Here is a 7,804-nt window from a genome sequence, read left to right as displayed (position 1 = left end):
CTTGTTGGGCTTTTTTAAGTTGAAGCCATCAAGTATCTCTCCCTGAAAACTGGAATAACTTAGTGAGAAGTTGAAAACTCTCCCTGAATGGAATGTTCATTTTATGCCAGTTATTTCAAGTCTTAAAATACACAGAGGCATGTATTGCGGAAGGACTTTTTTCTCTTTCCTTTGAAAGTGTTTATGCTTGTCTTTTTTTCTTTTTTGGTCCTTGTATGAAATAAAGATGCTAAAACGAATTTGTATATTATCAACCAGAGATGCAAAGTGGTAATTAAGCCAGGTAACATGGCTTTCAGGCCAGGTGCTCTGTCCATTCATCCAAAGGTCATAGATTTTCAAAAAGACTTGGGTTTGAGGAAATGGTGGGTGATAAGCTATCTGAAGACCCAATTTGGAAAACATGAATGTAGCCAGTGTTCACACTGTGCCCTCTCTCAGTGACACGCCGACACTGTATGCAGACTTCATCCAGTGCAGTGTGAGTGGAGGAGGTGGGACATAGATTTTATGTTTTTATTGTTTGATTTGTGCCCTCAAATAGACATTTCATCATGTAAAATTCCTGTTTTCTGGAAAACCCTATTGTTTTGATCTTTTTGAACTGTTTTCAGACTTGGAATTATCCTTTCAAAAAACTCTTAAGATATCTAAGTCTAAAAAGCACTTCATGAGATGCGAAAGCTGACCCATTGGTTGAAATGTTGCCCCCATCCTGTTATTTAAATGTGAACATTTATTGTACATTCAGTGAGTTATAGTGTTAATAGTCTTGTGCTACCCAGCAGGTGTAAAAATTAATAAATATTTTTTTTTAATAAACATGTTTCTTGTTTGTATGGGTGAAGCTCCAAAAGCTGTCAAGCTGGTTAAATGTTTTTCTTTCGAGGCCAGGCTCGGTGGCACACGCCTGCAATCTCAGCACTCTAGGAGGCCAAGGTGGGTGGATGGCTTGAGCTCGGGGGTTCAAGACCAGCCTAAATAAGAGCAAGACTCCATCTCTACTAAAAATAGAAAAACTAGCCACACATTATGGCGGATGCCTGTCGTCTCAGCTACTTGGGAGGCTGAGGCAAGAGGATTGCTTGAGCCCAAGAGTTTAAGGTTGTTGTGAACTATGAAGCCACAGCACTCTACTGAGGGCAACAAAGTGAGACTCTGTCTCAGAAAAAAAGTTTTTCTTTCAAACATTAAAAGTTTCTGATTTTCAATCTGGCATGTAGAAGCTTAGACGTTTCCTCTCTATCCTAACAACAAGTAAAAAGCTAAAAAAATGGAAAAACTAAGCACTCTTCTTAGATCTTTCAGAGAATTGAGCTCATAGGACAAACTGTTGCTTCCCAAATTGGAGACATAACCAAGGTAATTCAGAGAATCAAAGCTCAGAGAACAGAAATCCACAGGCAAAAACCCAAGGGCACACTCCGTGAGAACCAGTGCCCGAGTAAGGATATCTATAACTGGCAAATTGCTGCGGGCTCCCTGTGCACACGTCTGAGACAGTAAAAGCCGCAGAGGACCTCACTTCTGTGAGTTTTACCCCCAGGAGCTCAGGTAATATTGCAGAAAAATCTCCTCATGCCTCTAGTAGCAGAACGAGAAAAGGAACCATTTAAAAATATACCAGAGCATTCCGTTCTTCCTAATAAGATACTTCCTCAGAAAAAACTAACCAGTGCTTCACCTGCTGAAGTTATAGCAGAGCCTCCCTGATCCGTAGGAAGAGAAATATCCAAACACAGCCCGTTCTGGCCATCCCATCCTACCTACAGGGGAGACTGAGAGGTACATGAGACGTTCACAGTCCAGGGGCACAGGTTCACTAGGAGACGGAGACGTACAGAGGGACTACCGAATGCTTCCACCCCACACCTCAGCACCACATCACTAAATGCCTACTCACAGAAATTCGTTACCTGCAACATCATGTACGGCCATCAAGAATAAAATTACAAAGCATACTAAGAGGCAAAAAACACAATTTGAAGAAAAAGCAAACATCAGACCCAGGTTTAGATACGGCAGTGCCAGGCACATTGGCTCATGCCTGTAGTAATCTCAGCACTTTGGGAGGCCATGATGGGAGGATCACTTGAACCCAGGAGCTTGAGAACCAGCCTGAGCCACATAGTGAGATACTTTTTCCACAAAAAGATAAAAATTAGCTGGGCTTGGTGGTACGTGCCTGTAGTTCTGGCTACTTGGGAGGCTAAGGCATAAGGATCACTTAAACCCAGGAACTTGAGGGTAACTGAGCTACAATGATGCCAGTGTACTATAGCCCAGGTAAAAGAGAAAGACCAAAACTGAAAAAAAAAAAAAAAGCCCCCAAAACTCAGAAATACATATGGGAGAGATCTGGGAATTCACAGACTGGGAATTTAAAACAACTGATAATATGAAAAAGGCTTTAGTAGAGAAAACAGGTAACAAGAACAAATGAACAATGTAAACAGATGGAAATTCTAAGAAAAAATGCTCAAGATCAAAAATACTATAAAAGAAATGAAGAGTAGGTTTGATGAGCTTACTAGTAGACTAGACAGCTGAGGAAAGAATCTCTGAGCTTGAGGAAATCTCAATAGAAACCTTCAAAGCCAAAAGACAAGTAAAAAACAGACTGAAAAAGAAAAAAACCCACATAGAATATCTAAGAACTGTGAGACAATGAAACAGGTGTAAACATGCACAATTGGAACAGCAGAAGAAGCAGCAGAAAACGGAACACAAAGAGTACTTCAAAAATGATAATTCCCCCCAAGTTAATATCAGGCATGAAACCACAGATCTGGGAAGCTCAGAGGACAAACAGTATAAATGCAAAAAAGAAATGCCCCCCATCCCCCAAAAAACAACTTGACTATTTTTTAGAAGCCATTAATCCAAGGAAGGAATGGAGTGAAATATTTAAAATTTGGAGAGAATAACCCATGAAATTATTTTTTAAAAGTGAAAGGGAAATAAGGACTTTCTTAAACAAAATTGAGGGAGTTTGTTGCCAATAGACCTTCCTTACAAGAAATGTTAAAAGTAGTTTTTCAGAGAAGGAAGATAAGTCAGAACATCTGATCTACATAAAGAAAACATTAGAGAATGAATAATTGAAGGCAAAAGAAAAGTCTTAATTTCTCTCATTCTTGATGTAGCACGAGACAATTCAAAATGATAATGACATGGATTATATATGCTAATACATGTACAAAGATGTTTACATGTAAGTGAAATGAGTGGCAGCAGTGATACAAAGGATGGAGGGGAGGAATTAGGATTATTTATTATAAGATAAGCACACAGGGTGCTGCCCGTGGCTCAGTGGGTAGTGTGTAGGCCACATGCACCAAGGCTGGTGGGTTTGAACCCAGCCTGGGCCTGCTAAATAACAATGACAACTGCAACAAAATAATACCTGGGTGTTGTGGCAGGTGCCTGTCAAGTCCCAGCTACTTGGGAGGGTGAGGCAAGAGAATCATTTAAGCCCAAGGGTTTGAGGTTGCTGTGAGCTGTGACGCCATGGCACTCTACCCAGGGTGACAGCTTGAGATTCTGTCTCAAAGAAAAAAAAAAGATAAGCACACAGACCTTCTGGATAGCTCTGTGGAAGGGCACGGAAGCTCCACATGCCTTCCTCCGTTAAAAAAATAAAAAGAAGATACGCTATCAACAAAGTGGGATAGTGTTATGGGAAAATGGGCTTGGATTAATTGTAAACTTACATTGCAAACTCTGGGGCAACCACTAAAGTAAAAGAAGTAGTATCACTGATATGCTAAGACAGTAAAGAAAATGGAATCATAAAATATTAAATTAAGGCTGAGCTCAGTGGCTCAGGCCTGTAATCCTAGTACCCTAGGAGGCTGAGGCAGGAGGATCACCTGAACCCCAGAGTTTGAGGTTCCTGTGAGCTAGGCTGACACCATGGCACTCTAGCCTGGACAACAGAACAAGATTCTGTCTCAAAAATAAATAAATAAATAAAATGCTCCATTAAAACCTCAAAAGACAGAAAAAGTGGAAGATGAAAATAGGAGACTAGTAAAAGAGCAATACATAGAAAACAGGACCAAATTGCTATTAATGTAAATGTATCAATAGTCACTTTGAACATCATTGGTCCAAGGGCACCCATTAAAAGACAGAGATTGTCAGAGTTGACAGAGAAACAAGACCCAAGTATATGTTGTCTACGAGAAACCTACTTTAAGTAGAAAGACTTACAGATTAAAAATAAATGGTTGGAGAAAGATACATCATGCTAACGCTAATCAAAGAAAGTGGGATCAGCCACATTAACTTCATATAGAACGGGCTTCAGAGCAGGGAAAGTTATCGGAGATAAAGAGTGGTGTTATATCAATGAATCCCAAATAATAAAAAAAAAGAGTGGCGTTACGTGATAAGGGAGTCAGTTCTTCAAGAAGACATAACCCTTTATGTGCATGCACCTAACAACAGAGGCTCATAAGGTAAAACTGATAGAAGTGCAAGGAGAAACAGATGAACCCACCGTTACAGTTGGGGACCAGGACCCTCTATCAGAAATGCACGGATTGTGCAGGCAGAAAGTAAGGACGGACGCAGTTGAACTCAACAACATCACAGATCAATTGCTCTACAGACTACTCCACCTCCTAACAGGAGAGTAGATATTCTTATCAAGCACCTGGGTCATTTACCAAGGTAGAGCACATTTTGGACCATAAAACACTTTAACAAACTTCAAAGAATAGGAATCAAACCTATTCTGCTCTCATACAACAATGGAATTAAAGTAAAAGTAACAGAAAGACAGCTAGAAAAATGTCTAAAGGTTAGCCTGGTCAACACAGCAAGACTTCCAACTCTACAAAAATTTAAAAAAATTGGCCAGGCATGGTGGCATGTACCGACAGTCCTGGCTACTCCAGAGGTTACTTGAGCCCAAGAGTTCGAGGCTGCAGGGTGTAGGACAAAGACAGTAGTTAGTGCTTAGCATAGTGCCTACGGGCAGGGTATGCTATTTGTAATAAAACTGCATTCACTGGGGTTATGAAGCCTTACTTCACCGTGAGGAAAAGACCGACGTCGTCTCTGCTCTCGGGAAGCTCCTGGACCAAGCAAAGAGCACAAGCCGGCTGTAAACTGCATCCCCACGACCACACCGCGCGCTCCTCGGCCTCCGCCTCCACCTCGCCTCGCCCCGCCCCGCGGCCCCGCCTCCACCTCGCCTCGCCTCGCCCCGCCCCTCAGCCCCGCCTCTGCCTCGCCCCGTAGCCCCGCCCCGCGAAGCCCCGCCTCTTCCGCCGCCCGGGTCCGGAGCGTGCACGCACCCAGACGCTATGCGGGAGCGAGCGCGTTCGGGAACCCGCGGCCAGACGAGGCTGGCGGATGGGGCTCCCGCGCCTGGCGTTCAGGTGAGCGGAGGCCGGAGGCGGCGAAAGGGTTAAAGTGTCCCCAAGGAGCGGAGGGAGGGGGCCGCTGGATCCCGGCGGTCGCTGCCTCTGTGGGCGTGGGCAGGGGAGCGGGGCTGCCCGGTTGGGTGGTGGTTAGGGTTAAGCACGCCGTGGGGGAGGGGCGAGGGCGAGGGGTGCAGTTTAGAAGGGAGGGACCCCGGCCTTGGGCCCGGACGGGGTCGGAGAGGGAGGGGTATAGTGCCTGGGGGACGGATTTGCAGCCGGCAGTTGCTCCGGGAGGAGCCAGGGGCTTTGCGTCTGTCTTGGGGAGAGTTCAGAAGGGAAAGTTATCCCAGGTGCGGAGGAAGGGCCATTGGGAGAGGCCTTTCCGGGCTGGTGAAGAGGTCCAGGACACCCCAAGACTTAGAAATCTTTGGCTTCCGGGGTTCCAACTCCCTGGCAGCTACCTGCCTTTTGTATTTTGAGATCCTGTTCAGAATAGCGGCAGGACAAAGATTGTCACTGGAATAGAGTACAGTTAGCTAGACTTCCACCGTAATTGGAGACACTTGGGAGCAAGTTGTGTAGAGTCAGGTAGGACGCTGACTTTGCAGCTGATACTTTGCCGATTTTATTAAGAGAATTTTTTTTTTTTTGGAGACAAAGCCTCAAGCTGTCGCCCTGGGTAGAGTGCTGTGGCATCACAGCTCACAGAAACCTCCAACTTCTGGGCTCAAGAGAGTCTCCTGCTTCAGCCTCCCAAGTAGCTGGGACCACACGCACCTGTCACAACACCCGGCTATATTTGGGTTGCAGCCCTCATTGTTGGGTGGGCCCGGCCCGGATTCGAACCTGCCACCTTAGGTGTATGTGGCTGGCGCCTTAACCACTTGAACCACAGGTGCCGAACCTATTAAGAGAATTTTATTCTAAGCATCAGGTTGCTTGTGGGTTCTTCTCGTATTTTAAACTTTTGTTAAACTCATATGCTGTGTGCTTTTTCACCTGCTTCAGTTACTTGGGCACCAGGCATTGTCAGAAGTCATTTCATTATGTGTTGAAGGGGCACAATTGTTTGGAGACTACCTATCTTCCTTGATCCAACAGGAATTGTTCTGCTGTGTCTTTACATAGAACTGAAATCTCTTCAAGAGAACTTGATATAATTTAGTGTAATGCTGCTTCATTTTACATGCAATTATTACAGGTCTGCTCTTCATCATTTGGAAATTTTGGAGGTAAATACTTGCTTATGTAATGTAAACTGTCACACATCTAGAGATTATTCATTGCAGGATTTCGGCTTTGAAAATAACAGTAGGGAAGGATCTGGTCCCATTCACCTTCCTTTTGTGGATAGCTAAGGAAGTTGACATCTGCGGTGGTACGATTTGTGGAATGTCACTAAGAATTTCTGGCAGACCTGGGCTAGAAGTTTAGTGTTTCAACCGTTCAGTGCTTTTTTCCTCTCCATTTTAGTATGCTTGTTAGCTCATTTGGTAGGAATAAGAGCTAGAGAGAATGGATTTGGTAGAGAGTACCTTTGAGTTCCAACTCCCTGTGGTCCTGTTAGTGTGTTTAGTTCTATGCTATCAACTATCCTAAAGGTGATGAGCAGTGTTACTGTAGGAGGGAGAAAAACAGCATCAGTTTACAGGGTTATAAATATCAAATGGACCAACTAAAGGCAAACTGGCCACTGACTTTACTGATTGTCATGGTCAGGTGCATGGAACCTCAGGAATTTAAGTAGACTAATAGTCTTATCAAGAAGCTTCCTTTTCAGGCCTGGCGCAGTGGCTCATGCCTGTAATGCCAGCACTCTGGGAGGCCGAGGCAGCTGGATTCCTTGACCTCAGGAGTTCCAGACCAGCCTGAGCAAGATCGAGACACTGTCTCTTAAAAAAGAAAAAAGCAAAAAAGCTGGGTGTTGTGGTGGGTGCCTGTAGTCCCAGCTACTTGGAAGACTGAGGCAAGAGGATTACTTGAGCCCAGGAGATTGAGGTTGCTATGAGCTATGATGCTACAGCATTCTACCTGAAGTGACAAAGTGAGACTCTGTCTCAAAAAAAAAAAGCTTGTGGCTCCGCGCCCATAGTTCAGTGGTTAGAGCACTGGCCACATAACACTGAGGCTGGTGATTCAAACCTGGTGAGGGCCTGCTAAAACAACAATGACAATTATAACAAATAGGCTGGCATTGTGGTGGGCACCTGTAGTCCAAGCTACTTGGGAGGCTGAGATGAGAGAATTGCTTGAGCCTAAGAGTTTGAAGTTGCTGTGAGCCATGATGCCACAGCACTCTACTGAGGGCAACAAAGTGAGACTGTCTCAAAATAAATACATTTCAAAGGTTTATACAAGAGGTATTATGTATAGTGTTAAGAACATGGGTTTGCAGGCAGGTGAACTTGCCTTTCAGTACTGTCTCTGGG

The 7,804-nt window shown here is 44.3% G+C and overlaps 1 protein-coding gene across 1 annotated transcript in view; it reads left to right on the top strand.

Annotated features, from left to right (window-relative positions):
• The first annotated feature begins 5,298 nt into the window (after positions 1-5,298).
• The window catches only part of NFRKB (nuclear factor related to kappaB binding protein), a 33,222-nt gene continuing 30,716 nt past the window's right edge, over positions 5,299-7,804 (top strand). Inside the window, exon 1 of the mRNA XM_023516777.1 lies at positions 5,299-5,390. The gene's annotated coding sequence lies outside the window, so the exon portion shown is untranslated. The remainder of the gene's footprint in view (positions 5,391-7,804) is intronic.

The sequence above is a fragment of the Otolemur garnettii genome, unplaced genomic scaffold, assembly GCF_000181295.1.
Source record: "Otolemur garnettii isolate 467f Iridium unplaced genomic scaffold, OtoGar3 scaffold00097, whole genome shotgun sequence".
Classification (NCBI taxonomy): Eukaryota; Metazoa; Chordata; class Mammalia; order Primates; family Galagidae; genus Otolemur; species Otolemur garnettii.
This window is presented reverse-complemented; position numbering and strand designations above follow the sequence as displayed.